The following is a 16,769-nucleotide window of genomic DNA, read 5'->3' on the forward strand; positions in this document are numbered from 1 at the left end:
ATCTTGGATGGACTTCTGACTTTGATCTGCTCTGCTGTCTGGAGTGAGCTCCTGATTCTAAGCTAGGGGCCAGAAACAATGTTTCCTGGACCAATATCACTTGTACATATATAGTATCTCTTAAAAAGAACAAATTATGGCTGTTACCCTCAAGTAGATTTGTTTAAGAATATATAGCTTGATTTACTGAATAAAGTAGCTGCTTAAAGAAGCTGTAGTCAATAGCAAAGGAAAAGTTCAGTTATATTGACCTTTAAGACTCGTAAGCTGAATTCTGAGTGTATGCCTTGCATAAGTCTTAAATTCTTTACACTTTCTCTCAGCTATAAATATGGCAAAGAAATGTAAAATCACCACATATTGTACTGTACTCCACTGTTTTACTGAACGTGTTAATTAATTGTGCTGGCACTCCTGACCTAGTAAGACTATATAACTGGTCGCACTATGCATAGTACATATACGAAATAAATGCTTTTTTTACACCTGTGAAACCCTAAAATAGTGGTCTGCAACCAGTATGCCTCAGCACTGCGCTAGGTATGCCATTGCATGGTTTCTGAGAGCAGTGCCAGATGTGCCACCGTCGCCACGTCACGACATGTTATTTGTTTAGCATTTGTTTAGTAGTCTCATGCTGCTCCATCATGGAGCTGCACACAAACTAAGTTGGGAGAGGAGCTCCACCATCTCCCCCTCAGCAAAAGAATTGCGGGTTTCGCATGACAGGCCGAATATCGATAGCCCTCACACTTTTGCTATTAGAGGTAAAACAGCAAGGAGTGGGACAAAAATATGTATGAATGTATATATGTGTGTCTGTGTTTGAGAGTGTGACTGTTTTTGTCCTTGAGTGTGAGTGTGTCTGTGAGTGTGTGTGCCCATGTAAGTGCAAATACCTTGCATTACATCACCACATTAGTTATTATTTTATAGTATAAATTGATAATATAAATAAAATGTATGCATCATTTATGTATGTATGCCTTGCGTGAGAAAAGGTGCCTTAAAGCAGCACTGCCACCCCTGAAATATGTGTATTTCATAAAGATAAAATCATTATTAAATACTCATATTGGCTGTGTTGGAATTTCAATGAAGTTCCAATCCAGTCAAGAGATATTTTGCAGGTTCCTCCATAGACCTCAATGCTGTACTTGTGTGCACGTGCAAGAGTCAGCAGTGACGTCTGCTCCTGGTGCTGAAGCAAAGAAAATGGCCGTGCCTACAAGGAACTGGTTCAGGTATGCAGAACTCTCATTTCCCTGCTTCCTGGCCATCGGAACCACAGTGGCAACGGCATCGCTGGGGGTCTTTGCAAATTCTGCAAAGTCCCCTGTGACAGTGCCGCTTTAGCACCATTTAGTAAAAATCAAATGGCGGCAGTTTCCATATTCTAGACACTTTTATTTTATAATTTTGAAACAAAGTTACTACAGAAAATGAAATAACATTTTTTGGAGTAACTTTGGTCCATTGCCAAATTGATCAGTTTTTGTTTTTTTTTTCTAAGTTTCAAGTATTTTAATGAATGTTATAAACTAATGTGATTTCATTTTAATTTAACTAGTAAATAAGATAATTTTATTTTCAGATTTTAACCTGTTTTATGCTTTTTGCATTTCAGATAAAATATGTGACCAGATCAGTGATGCAGTTCTTGATGCTCACATATTGCAGGACCCAGATGCTAAAGTTGCTTGTGGTAAGTAGCTTGCATACCACTACAGCTTGCGTACCACTACAGCTTGCCTATCACTACAGCTTGCGCACCACTACAGCTTGCATACCACTACAGCTTGCCTATCACTACAGCTTGCGCACCACTACAGCTTGCATACCACTACAGCTTGCCTACCACTACAGCTTGCGCACCACTACAGCTTGCATACCACTACAGCGTGCCTATCACTACAGCTTGCCTATCACTACGGCTTGCGCACCACTACAGCTTGCATACCACTACAGCTTGCCTATCACTACAGCTTGCCTATCACTACAGCTTGCGCACCACTACAGCTTGCATACCACTACAGCTTGTCTATCACTACAGCTTGCCTATCACTACAGCTTGCACACCACTACAGCTTGCATACCAGTGTTTTGTAGTGCTTGGAAAAAATTGAAATTAAAATATCATGTAAATAGTAGCCTACTTTATTTAGACAATTTACTATGTTTTTCGTTCTAGAGACTGTATGCAAAACTGGAATGGTTTTACTTTGCGGAGAAATCACTTCAAGGGCTGTTGTTGATTATCAAAAAGTAGTTTGAGATACTATTAAATATATTGGATATGATGATTCTGAAAAAGGTAAGTTTTATAGTTTTCAAAGTATTTCAGTTATATAAAATTTGACATCGAATTTACAAGCATCTGTGAAAGTGTTCAAAGGGCATGAAACATGCAAGCGTTTGCTATTTCATGTACTGCCCCTATATTTACCTTATACATCCTATTTTGTGGATTGAAATAAATGGGGGAGAGGTTACGTTTCTAGTTTACTGAGCCTTCTTTTTCTTTTGGACTTTGTCTTTTTCTTTGTGTGTGAGCCATCGATCGCAAGATTAACACATTCTAAACATGCTTAAATTTTGCATGCAGTGCTTATAGAATCTAGAGTGGACTTTACTAAAGTAAATAATTAGTCGTCGAGGAATAATTTCTTTGTATTAAAAGAATCACAGGCATTTGTATGGAATATCCTGTTTTTTTGGGGGGGGGCTTGGCTCAAAAAAACATACATGAGAATATATGCAAAGAAAAAAAACATCTGCATACTAGAAACTTAAACAGATTAAAATAATAACAGGTCATTGAAGTTTTATTAAATATTAAAGTTTCCCATAGCGGGAGACAAGAGTTAATGGGAAAACAGGTAATGAGAAAGAGCAAATGTGTTACTCAAATGTTCTCGATATGATAGTCATTAAGAGCCAGATATTGCTCACTGCAATTCTGGAGTGCTGATACCTAGATTTCAGTAAGGCTTTTGACACTGTTGCACATAGAAGGCACAGCAATAAACTGCAATCTTTAAGTTTGGATTCCAATATTATTGAATGGGTTAAGCAGTGGCTGAGTGACAGGCAACAGAGGGTTGTAGTCAATGGAGTATATTCGACGCAAGGTCTAGTTACCAGTGGGGTACATCAGGGATCTGTACGTAGACCCATTCTCTTTAATATTTTTATTAGTGATATTGCAGAAGGTCTTGATGGTAAGGTATGTCTTTTTGCTGATGATACACAGCTATGTAACAGGGTTGATGTTCCAGGGGGGATAAGCCAAATGGCAAATGATTTAGGTGAACTAGAAAAAAATGGTCAGAGCTGTGGCAACTGACATTTAATGAGGATAAGTGCAAGATAATGCATCTTGGATGTAAAAACCCAAGGGCAGAGTATAGGATACTCTATATTTGATACCCTACTAAACCCAACATCTGAGGAAAGGGATTTAGGAGTAATTATTTCAGACGACTTAAAGGTAGGCAGACAATGTAATAGAGCAGCAGGAAATGCTAGCAGAATGCTTGGTTGTATAGGGTGAGGTATTAGCAGTACAAAGAGGGAAGTGCTCATGCCATTGTGCAGAACACTGGTGAGACCTCACTTGGAGTATTGTACACAGTACTGGAAACCGTATCTTCAGAAGGATATTGATACTTTAGAGAGAGTTCAGAGAAGGGCTACTAAGCTGGTTCATGGATTGCAGGATAAAACTTACCAGGAAAGGTTAAAGGATCTTAACATGTATAGCTTGGAGGAAAGACGAGGCAGGGGGGATATGATAGAAACATTCAAATGCATTAAGGGAATCAACACAGTAAAGCAGGAGACTATATTTAAAAGAAGAAAAACTACCACAACAAGAGGACATAGTCTTAAATTAGAGGGGCAAAGGTTTAAAAATAATATCAGGAAGTATTACTTTACTGAGAGGGTAGTGGATACATGGAGTAGCCTTCCAGCTGAAGTGGTAGAGGTTAACACAGTAAAGGAATTTAAGCATGCGTGGGATAGGCATAAGGCTATCCTAGACGTAGGATAAGGCCAGGGACTAATTAAAAGTATTTCAAAATATTGGGCAGACTAGATGGGCTGAATGGTTCTTATCTGCTGTCACATTCTATGTTTCTATCAATTCTGTCAACAAAAAAAAAAAAACACCCACACACCCACACATATATATATATATATATATATATCAGAAGGGGAAAAAGCTGCACTTACGGTCTTCCATTAAAACTTCAATTTATTGGATATGTGGATATGCATTAAAAGATCGATGTTTCAGTCCCACATCTAGGACTTTCTTTCCTGAATGAATATATATAATCTCAAAGGGAAAGGTCTAACAGTTTGAAGTAGAGAAACAGCATTGCAAACTGTAGTGAAATCCCAGAATGACATGTAGTATTTTTACTCTGAAACACTGTGTTACTCATTTATATGTTTGTCTATATGTCAGGATATCAACCAGTGCATAATTGTGTAACCTTTTAAATGAATGAATTACATTCAAACAGATTTATTTCATAGATTCTAACCATGCATTTTTTACAATAGGTTTTGACTATAAGACATGCAATGTTCTTGTAGCTCTGGAACAGCAATCTCCTGATATAGCGCAAGGTGTTCATTTAGATCGTAAAGAAGAGGATATAGGCGCTGGGGATCAGGTATCTAATTATTCTTACTCTTAAAAGCTACATTAGCGCCTTCACTTCCAGAAGAGTGTATAAATGATTTTGCTTTCATGTACTTTGACAAAACACAATTTAGTCCATAAACCAGTCCATTAGCCTGTATGGGAACCAATTTCTCTGCCAGAACCACTGGTCACTCATTTTAAAGGTCACTAAGCACCACAATTACTTGAGATTTATGAAGTGGTTTTGGCGTATAGATCATGCCCATGCAGTCTCACTGTCTTTATGTGGGTTTGGTCACACCTCCCCTGCTTTTGACTCACACAGCATCTATGAAAAAATAAATGGTTTAATTTTCAATTAGATCTTACAGTGCTTGGTAATGAAGCGATTATTGGTCTATTTTAGGTCTATTGTTTAACACTTACCGTACTTTATTGAATATATTCCACTCATTCATTTTTTTTCCTTTTTCAGGGTTTGATGTTTGGTTATGCAACAGACGAGACAGAGGAGTGCATGCCTTTAACTATTGTGCTTGCTCACAAACTTATTGCAAAGTTAGCAGAGTTAAGGCGCAATGGGGAACTGCCATGGCTCCGACCAGACTCCAAAACTCAGGTAATCAATACAAAGAGGCATTTTCAATTTAAAAAAACTATTTAACTACAGTTTGATTTACCTCTCCCTTTATCAACACTACCCCTGGAACCTAGTCAGAGATTGATTTCCTAAACTGCTTCTACCTATTAAATAGATTATTACCTAATCTTTCAAAGATATTGTTAATGCTCTCTCTATCTATATCTATATACATTAAAGAGTCACTCCAAGCACCATAACAACGTTGTGCCAATTGAAACGTTTTGGTGTGTACTTTGCACACTATCTCTCTTCTCTGCCTGACTAATGGCTTTCAGTTGCAGGATAAGGAGATTTTTCATTTTAGTCTTTGCTATGCGTACAGCATGCTCATATTGCATGCACAATCCAGGCAGCCATCTCCCTTCTGCCTTAAAGATAGTTGAACCATGGCGACTCATTTTAAGATTATGTACTGGTAAAAGAATAGCTAATTGGAAGATTATATACAAACATTGATTTGTACTTGTACTCTCCATGGACTAAGCAAAATGCATTATAGTATTAACCCCATAAAACCGCAGGGCGTTCTATGCGTCCCTATTTTGATGGCTCTAAATGCAGCATGGCGGCATAGAACGCCCTGCGATCTTATGTACTTACCCGGTCGCCGGCGATCCCACGCTGGCGATCGCGGTATGGGGACTCACCTGGGAAGCCCAGGGAGTCCCCCTCCGTCCATGTCAGTGCCAGCAGGGGGACTGCCTGTAATGACAGGTACTCCCCCTGCTGCCTGAAAATAAAATAATAAATGTTAAATCAGTGTAAAAATAAATAATATATACTTAGATCATATATATATTTATTATTTATATGATGTAAATATATATACACACATATAGATTTACTAGCCTTAACAGAAAGCTGGCTCTCCCCCTCTGACACTGCCACCCCTGCATCTTTGCCCTTCGGTGGTCTCCAACTTACCCACAACCCAAGAAACTCTGAATGTAAAGGTGGTGGTGTTGGGTTTCTCCTCTCCTCTCACTGCTCCTTTAAACCTCTTCCCACCCCCCCTTCCCTCTCTTTCCCGTCATTTGAAATACATTCAATTCACCTTTTCAAACCCTTCTCTGCTAACATTGCTGTTATTTACCGTCCCCCTGGTTCCCCTCTTCTCTTCCTTGACCACTTTGCTGCCTGGCTACCCTATTTCCTCTCTTCTAACATTCCATCCCTAATTCTCAGGGACTTCAATATTCCTATAAACCCACCTTTGACCTCTGCAGCCACTAAACTACTTTCAATTACTTCCTCCCTCGGGCTATCGCAGTGGGCAAATTCTCTCACCCATGTAGCTGGCAATACCCTAGCCCTAATATTCACTTATGCATGTACAGTATCTAATATCTGCAACACTCCATATCCACTCTCTGATCACCACCTCTTATCATTTGCTCTCGCGTACCCCCTCTCCCAACAACCTCAGCCTAACCCCCCTTAACTCAGGAGGGACCTTAATTCTCTTGATCTCCAGCAGTTGTCAGCTGACATTGATTCACGACTGCTGTCCATCCCTTCCCTCTCCTGTCCTTCACTGGCCATCTCCACATATAATTCTACTCTTACATCTGCCTTGAACGCTGCAGCACCACTCCAAACAAGTACCTCGAGTACCTCGAGTACCCGCCTCCAACCATGGCATACTAAATCAACGCGCTACCTGCAAAGATGCTCTCGTTGTGCTGAACGCTCCTGGAGGAAGTCTCGCACCAAGTCAGACTTTCTCCATTATAGATTCATATTGTGTTCATACAGTGCAGCCCTTGCCCTTGCCAAACAGTCCTTTTTTCCTCTCTCATTAGTTCATGTTCCTGCAATCCCAGGCGTCTCTTTGACACCTTTAATTCTCTTCTTTGCCCTGCTGTGGCCACCCCCCAAACTAACCTTACTGCTGATAACTTGCATGTTACTTCACTGACAAGATTGAACAACTAAGGAAAGAATTCTCCCCTCCTTGCCTTTCTGTTTCTCAACCACACATAGATCATTTTTTTTCTTACCCTTCAGACATTCTCCCCAGCTACTGACCAAGAGGTGGCTGCTCTTCTTTGCTCCTCTCGCCCCACCACTTGCCCACTCGATCCTGTCCCATCTCACCTTATCAGATCTCTCTCCACTTGTCTCGTGCCTTCTTTAACACAAATCTTCAACTGCTCGCTGGCATCGTCCCTGCTGACCTTAAACATGCCACTGTAATACCTATATTAAAAAAAACATCCCTCGACCCATCCACCCCCTCTAACTACCGTCCCATACCCCTGCTCCCTTTTTCCTCAAAGCAGCTGGAAAAACTTAAATCTGGTCCCCTTCAATCTGGCTTCCACCCTCTCCACTCTACAGAGACTGCCCTTATCAAAGTTACTAACGCCCTAATCGCAGCTAAATCCAAAGGCCACTACTCCATACTAATTCTTCTTGACCTCTCAGCGGCCTTTGACACCGTTGATCATGCTCTCCTTCATCAAACTCTTCAATCGCTTGGTCTCTTTGACTCTGTCCTCTCGTGGCTTTCCTCTTATCTCTCCCAACGCTCATTCAGTGTCTCTTTTTCTAATGATACCTCCTCCCCTCGTCCTGTCTCGGTTGGAGTCCCCTAAGGCTCCGTCCTTGGTGCCCTTCTATTTTCTCTTTGTACTGCCTCTCTTGGCAAACGTATTACCTCTTTTGGATTCCACTACCACCTGTACGCCGATGACACCCAGCTATATTTCTCCTCCCCGGACCTCTCCCCTGCCGTCCTGCAACGTGTCACTGCTTGCCTTTCTTCCATCTCTGACTGGATGTCCTCCTGCTTTCTGAAACTCAATCTCTCAAAAACTGAGCTCCTTGTCTTTCCTCCTCCTAATACTGATCCTCCTCTTCCGCTCTCCCTTCAAGTTTGTGGTACCAACATCAGTCCATCCTTGCAAGCGCGCTGTCATGGCGTCATACTTGACTCTGGTCTCACCTTTGAGCCTCACATCCAGCATGTTGCCAAATCCTGTAGATTCCATCTTAAAAACATAGCCCGCATCCGCCCCTTTCTTGCACCAGATACTACCAAGGCGCTTGTCCATGCTCTAGTAATTTCCCGCATGGATTATTGTAACCCTCTCCTGATTGGTCTTCCCAATAGCCGTACTGCACCCCTACAGTCCGTAATGAACGCTGCTGCTAGATTGATTTTCCTCTCTAGTCGTTTCTCTCACACCTCACCCCTCTGCCAGTCCTTACATTGGCTTCCTGTATGCTATAGGAGTCAATTCAAGGTACTAACTCACACCTATAAAGCACTGAACATTTCTAGCCCCTCTTATATCTCCTCACAGATCCATAGGTATGTCCCTTCTCGGTCTCTCCGCTCTGCCCGTGACCACCTCCTGTCCGTTGTCCGCACCCATACGGCCAACTCGCGCTTGCAGGACTTCTCGCGGGCGGCTCCTTTCCTATGGAATAGCCTGTCTACCACCATCAGACTCTCACCTAGTTTTGCATCTTTTAAGAAGTGCCTTTAAACCCATCTCTTTCGGAAAGCTTATGGCCTCCAAGACTAACCCCTACCTCACATACCTGTCACTTGTCCTCTCCTAAAGGGCAGCCCACCTTATTTGATTGCAAATTCCTGTCCTAATGTGTTTTACACCCTACCTCCTATAGAATGTAAGCTCGATTGAGCAGGGTCCTCTTCAACCGATTGTTCCTGTAAGTTTATTTGTAATTGTCCTATTTATAGTTAAATCCCCTCTCATAATATTGTAAAGTGCTACGGAATCTGTTAGCGCTATATAAATGGCAATAATAATAATAATAATAATAATACACATAAATACACATACACTGTTTACGTGTATTTTAATATAAATATATATATATAAAATTATAAATATATATTAATAGCAAAATACACCTACAATTATATTGATTAAATATATATATAATTTTCATTATATATATATATATATTTATATATAATAAAAAATAAATAAATATGTAAATACGTTAAAAAATCAAATTTAAAAAATAATAAAAAATAAATAAATAAAAAATATATATACAAGTGTAATTTCGTTCTAACTGTATTTTAAAATGAATATATAGAAGGCTTGGCCTGTAATTGTGGGAGGCACTTAAGTTCCCTATTTAAACCCGGTGAGCCCCTGCTTACCTGTCTTCGACGATCTCGGAAGTGCTTCAGTGTACTTCCGGGTCACAGATCAGTGACGTCAGTTTTCCCGCCCGCCGGCAGCCCGGTTCAAACGCTCTGCGGCTGTATTTGTGAGTATAACGCTTTTGCCTTACACGGACGGCATCGAAAACGTAAGTTTAGCCCTGTCGCTCACGGGCTCGGCTTTTCTCCGCTCCTGCTTCTCTCGGTCAGTGTAACACGTTCTGTTACTCTTACACCTCGTAGTCTCGTTTAGCCGGACCGGGTTGCCATACGTTTTCGTTCAGATTGGTGCAATACCTTCATTCCGTTTCATTTTCGTGGATAGTGTTCACATTGTTAGCAATAATTTAAGAGTTACGTTTCTAAGTGGGGTTAAGACGGTTTTATTTGTTGTCTCGCCCAGTATTCTAAACTTCTGTCTTAAAGTGCTTTTATATGGTCCCCTTAAAGATATAAATAGAATAAATAGATTGAATAGGGGGAATATTATTTACATTGATTTAATGGCTGTTATGTCCTATTTTTCTGTTATAGTCCTTACTAGTACTGACACTTCTCGCAAGTGGCCCTTCGCGGGTATACGTGTTCGCAGCATTGTTATAGAGGTAGGCCTCTATGTCACCCAGTCATTGTGTGTATATTGTGAATAAATAGTACGTTTCATAAGTAGGTCACGTTTCTTTCCCTTTAGTTCCGTTGGTTCCCTTCCGGATAAATAGTCCTTTATTAGGTCAAGTAAAGTGTTCATTCCTCAGCAGGTATGTTAATTCTGTGTCCTGGGGGGGGTTTTGAGGACTAGTTGTAGTTCTCCCGCCAACGTAGGTATGTTCCCATAGGCCTCTTTGCCTATAAGTTAGTGGTCCCGCAAGGCATAAGGTCAGCCCTTACGTTCGGAGGTTCAGGCCAATCGTCCCAACGCTTAGCTATAGCCTTGCTTCAAAACTTAGTTAGGGCCTCACCCGTCACGGCCAAACGTTTTACTTTCTTTTACGTGTCACCGAGAGGCCAACACCCCGCCACCCACCTCAGTGGCACCAAGGCCCCACGAGCCAAATCATAGATAGTGCCTCTCATAGCCACTTGGCAAATAGTTAGGGCCTCATCTGCCACCAACGTAAGCTAGTTAATACAATTTCGCCTATGGGCACTAATCTAGTAAGCGGGGTCCCTCCAGCTATTCACATTTCAGTACTAACTCATCCTCTCTGCCCCCCTTAGAATGTCCAACGCTTCGGTACTAGAGGACAATCTGTCGGTTACCAGCACCCCTCTCAGGTCGGGCACGCAGAGAAGGCAACCAATCCCTCCAAGTCCAGCTTCCAGCTATCGCTCCTGGACTATCCCTAAGATTACCGCTGAACTCAAAAAGAGGAATATCCCTTATCCAGCTTCAGCCAGGAAAAATGAACTTTTTCGTTTGTTGAACTCTACTGAGGATAACGAAAGGCCTGGCCCCAGTTCGGAGGTTAACGTACTTAATAGCCTGGCTGAGTTACACGCCATGATGGCCTCCTTAGTGTCCTCAGTTGCCACTATTAATAATAGATTGGATAACCTGGAAGCCAATAATGTTCCTACAGTCCCCGAGCTTCCCGGGCCGGTTGCCCAACCCACGCCCGCCCCAAGAGGTAACGATAACCCTCTACAGGCGAAGAAAGCCACTAACGTTATCAATCCTATTCACCTAATACCGCAGACTCTGAGACGTGACATCATAGAAGGAAAGGATGTCAACTTGGCCTCACTACTGATAGCGGCTCAAGACGTGGTAGAGAACAGGGCGTACACGTTTGAGGATCTATCAGTAGTAATGAGGGCCAGAGATCCTAGGTTGAATAGGAAACTTAACATTCCCGAGTTTGTCTTGGCATTTGGTCTGTACAGAGACGTTATCTGTACAGCTTTTCCCCTCCGCAGAGAGGAGTTAGACGTATATCTACACAAGGTGATAGAGCTAGCTTATAAGTACGGGGGCTTTGCCTTTTACGACTATCACAAGTCGTTCTCCTCCAGGTCAGCTGCTTCATTGTCTCAGTATAATACAGTCACGGACTGGGGACAGCTAGACACGGAATTATTTCTTATGCATTTCGCAGGTCTCAAAACCCCTTCCTGTGCCATATGCTCGTCTGCAGCTCACTCGATTAATTTCTGTCCCGAAAATGTAGCTATCCCCTCTACCAGTAACGCCAACTCCGATTTTCAGTCCACCTCTAACCAGAAGGATATAAGAGACAAGTTAGGCAGGCCAATCGTGTTCTTGGGCAAAGCTCAGGTCTGCAATAATTTTAATGCTGGGGGTTGTAGTTATAGTGCTTGTAGACTGCTGCATGTGTGCTCGCTTTGTTTCAGGGCACATGCCAAGACAATGTGCCCTAACAAATTGTACCCTAAAAAGGCATCCACTCCAATAAACGTACCGGTTTTGCAACGTTACCTGTCTAATCATCCTTCTTTACATCTGGTGGAATTTCTCACGTCAGGGTTCACTCACGGGTTTCACACAGGCTTTGTCTCTCTCCCCTCAGGCACCTTGGAATGCCCCAACCTTCAGTCAGCTCTCACAGACCCCGACACCATACAACAACTCTTACAGAAGAAGTAGATAACGGCTTCATGCTAGGCCCTTTCACTACTCCTCCTTTCTCCTCATGGAGAACTAACCCTTTAGGTATCGCCACTGGGAAGTTTAACAACAAAAAGAGACTAATTATTGACTTTTCTGCACCACACGCCTCTCCCACACCTAGCCTGAATGCACTAATCCCGTCAGAAGATTTTTCTCTTCAGTACGCCAGAATTGATGATGCCATTCAAGCTATTATTAACTCCGGGAAGGCGGCCTGGTTAAGTAAGTCAGATATTACTAACGCCTTCAAGTTACTTCCCATTCATCAATCACTCTGGCATCTGCATGGAGTTAAGTGGCAAGACAACTACTATTTCGCTACCAGGCTTACTTTCGGCTCCAAAAGTAGCCCCAAGTTATTTGACCTGTTCGCCGAAACATTGACTTGGCTTCTCCTGAACTTCTGCAGATGTCCAGTTGTCATTCATTATTTAGACGACTTCCTCACTATCGAACCACACCACTGCACTCCACGCAGCCTGAATCACATGCTCACTCTCTTCAAAGATTTAGGTGTCCCCGTAGCCCAGGACAAAACTGAAGGTCCCAAAACTGAGATTACTTTCCTGGGGATTACACTCAATTCTGTCACCATGCACGCCAGCCTGCCCCAGGAGAAGGTAGACCGAATTCTGTCTTACATTAGCACCTGCATGTCACAAGGCACTTGCACCAGGAAACAGTTACAGTCACTTTTAGGTTCACTTAATTTCGCCATGAGAATAATTCCACAGGGTAGGTCTTTCATTTCCAGAATCCTTTCACTTTTGCACGGTCTCCCTGACGATGACTCCACTACACCCTTAGACGAGTCAGCTACAGCTGATCTAAGAATGTGGCAGCTGTTCCTTTCCTCGTGGAATGGCAGGTCGCTGTTTGTTCCCCCCGTTTCCGATGATTCCCCAGTACTCTGGACTGACGCTTCAGGTGCCATTGGTTATGCGGCCATATTTGGCGACGAATGGCTTTACGACTCCTGGCCGATCGAAACCACATCACTCGAGAGTTTCAGTACCACCTCCTCACTTTTCGAGATCTACCCTATCGTAGCAGCAGCATTCACGTGGGGGGTAGAGTGGAGGGGGCAGTCAGTCAGGTGTTTTTGTGATAACTTAGCTACCTGTAACATCATTAACAAGGGCCGCTCTCAGTCCCTCACGATCATGAACCTGGTCAGGAGACTCACTTGGCTAGCAGCTAATCTCCAGTTCTGCATTTCCTGTGTTCACGTCCCAGGTATACAAAATACTGCCGCTGATGCTCTGTCACGATTCAATTTGCAGGAGTTCTTCAGACTGCATCCAACGGCTACCCAGCGACCCAGGGTACCGCCAAAGTTCGAAGACCTGGTAATGCGTTAAGCTCTCTCTTACATCTAAGCGGCACGCTTGCTCAGGCGGGTTTATCCCTTAACACAAGGAAAGCTTATCACAGAGCATATGAACTGTTTATGTGTTTTGTTCGTAATTACTGTATAATAAATGTTTTTTCTGTTGAAACTATGGTTGCTTTCACAACTTTTTGCCACTTTTCTCTTAATCTAGCTTACAACACAATCAAACTCTACTTAACGGGAGTCCAACACTACATGTTAACCTCCTTTCCCAACAAGTCTCCTTTCCTAACTTCCTACCCTATTAAAAGTGTCCTCAAAGGCATTCATAATTTGTCAGTACACATACCCACTAAACGCCTTCCCATAGATAGTAAGCTATTTAAGAATATATCCGATATACTCGACACGTCCCCTTTCGAACATATCACAAACCTCGTTATCAAATCAGCGGCTTATTTAGCCTTTTATGGTTTCTTGAGACCCAGAGAGTTCACTGTAGAGAGAGCATCTGACTTCAGCTCGTGCCTCCAAAAGAAACACTTAGTTAAAAAACTAGACCACTACACGTTGTCCGTTACTCGTACCAAAACAAGCCAAACAGGCCCACCAGTGGAAATTAACTTTTATCCCACTTCGACCAAATGGTGTCCCGTCAGTGTTTTGGATAAACTAGTAGCATCCCAAGCTAATTCCGTTCCCGATTGCCCAATTCTAGCTATACTAGGGAAACCCCTAACCACTAAAATCTTCATGCTTTACATACGCACCCTTTTACTCCGGGTGGGACAAAACCCACGTTCATTTTCGGGCCATTCTTTTCGCATTGGAGCAGCCACAGCTGCCTCAAGTAATCATGTACCAACACACATAATTAAAAATATGGGGAGGTGGAAATCATCCGCATACAACAGATACATCCCCAATCCAGAGAAAGAGATAAGGCTGGCTTTCTGTGGTATGACTAAATGATGTATCGCTTAATAAACGCATTTTTGTCTTAATGGTTCTTATTTTTGCCCTCTTTTACAGGCCTAACCTTACGTCAGTTTCGGCACACCTCAACTGACTTGCTATTAAGGAACTACTTATTTTAACCATGTTTTCCTTACGTCCTCGGAATGTGCCGTACACAAATAGAAGGCTTGGCCTGTAATTGTGGGAGGCACTTAAGTTCCCTATTTAAACCCGGTGAGCCCCTGCTTACCTGTCTTCGACGATCTCGGAAGTGCCCCTCCCACCGCACCCTCAATTTTATCATTTTACCTAGGTGGGCCCTCTTTTACAGGCCTAACCTTACGTCAGTTTCGGCACACCTCAACTGACTTGCTATTAAGGAACTACTTATTTTAACCCTGTTTTCCTTACGTCCTCGGAATGTGCCGTACACAAATATATATATATATTGATATCAAAATACGTGTAGAACGAAATAATATATATATCTATATACAAAAGTTTATATGTATATATCACTTATATATAACTATATATAAATAAAAATAATTTTTTAAAATTATATACATATATATATATATATTTATATATATATATACACACGTATATATATACAGTGGCGTACACATGACCCATGGGGCCCCGGTGCGAAAATTGATCCGTGGGCCCCCCCCAACCGCCCGCGCTTACTCTGGCGGACCGGGGCCGCAACACATTGCGGCGGGCACCTGGTCGCAGGGGTTGCAGGGCTGCGAACCCTGCGACCGCGGTATGTACGCCAGTGCATACAGATGCACACACTTAAAGGACCACTACAGACACCCAGATCACATCAGCTCAATGAAGTGGTCTGGGTGTCAGGTCCCTCTGGTTTTAACCCTGCAGCTGAAAACATAGCAGTTTCAGAGAAACTGCTATGTTTCACTGAGGGTTAATCCAGCCTCTAGTGGCTGTCTCACTGACAGCCGCTAGAGGCGCTTCCGCGATTCTAAGACACTGAACGCCCATAGAAAAGCATTGAGTAATGCTTTCCTATGGGCGGTTTGAATGCGTGCGCGGCAAGAGCGCGGCCGCGCATGCGCATTCGGAGCTGAGAGGCGGAGGGTTCCCCTGCGCCAAGGGAGTCCGGCGCTGGAGAAAGGTAAGTGCTGAAGACACACACACACTCTCACGAACAGACGCATACACACTAGCTAACAGACACACACATTTACTGACAGAGACACACTCAGCGACAGACATACATACACACTCACTTACAAAACATACACTCTCACTGACAAACACACACTCACTAACAGACATCAAACAGACTCACTAACACACACACACAAACACACTCAGTAACAGACACACACAGTAACACAATCACTGACACTCACTAGCAGACACACACTCACTCACTGACACTAGCAGACACACACACACACTCTAACACACACACAAACACACACAGTAACAGACACACACAGTAACACACTCACTGACACTCACTAGCAGACACAAACACTAACACACACACTCACACTAACACACACTAACACACACACACACTCACACTAACGTTTTTTTGTATTTAATCCCCCCAGCCTCCTTACCTTTTGGAGTGCTGAGGGGATTCCCTGGGGTCCAGTGGTGCTGCTGGGCTCCTGGGGGTCCGGTCACCCGGCGGGCAGTCAGGCTGGCGGGCGCGCGAGGGAGCACTCTCCCCTGAGTGCTTCCTCTTCAGCTCCCTCGCGCGCCGCGTACTGATACCGGCGCCGGAAGATGACGTCATCTTCCGGCGCCGGCATCTCTACGCGGTGCGCGAGGGAGCTGAAGAGGAAGCACTCAGGGGAGAGTGCTCCCTCGCGCGCCCGCAGGACCGGCCAGCTGGGTGGCAGCAGGGCCAGCCTCGGGGGGGCCCGGAGGTGGCCGGCTCTAGGGCCCCCCAGGAGAAGAGGCTGGCCCAGTGGCTACATACCGGGTCGCAGCCGCGACCCCTGCGACCCTGGTATGTACGCCACTGTATATATATATATATATATAATAATTCTATGTATATATTTAAATAATTAGGTCATTTTATTAATTACACTTTGAAGGACCTGCCTGACAACCCAGACCGAAAGTTCAGGGAATTTAATTTGCTAGCACTATATTTAACCCTGTAACTTTCCAAGACACCATAAAACCTGTACATGGGGGGTACTGTTTTACTTGGAAGACTTCACTGAACACAAATATTAGTGTTTCAAAACAGTAAAATGTATTACAACGACGATATCGTCACTGACAGTGACATTTTTATGCTATGAATTACGGTTGGACAGACATATAGCGCAAATGCCAGGTTTTGTTTACGTTTTGTTTTGATCAAAACTTGTACATTTGGCTGCGGTCTTAAGGGGTTGAACACAATCA

The 16,769-nt window shown here is 43.1% G+C and overlaps 1 pseudogene; it reads left to right on the forward strand.

Moving 5' to 3' along the window:
* The first annotated feature begins 331 nt into the window (after window positions 1-331).
* Window positions 332-16,769, forward strand: part of LOC134575507 (S-adenosylmethionine synthase-like) — a 67,834-nt pseudogene continuing 51,396 nt past the window's right edge.

Source organism: Pelobates fuscus, chromosome 10, assembly GCF_036172605.1.
Source record: "Pelobates fuscus isolate aPelFus1 chromosome 10, aPelFus1.pri, whole genome shotgun sequence".
Lineage (NCBI taxonomy): Eukaryota > Metazoa > Chordata > Amphibia > Anura > Pelobatidae > Pelobates > Pelobates fuscus.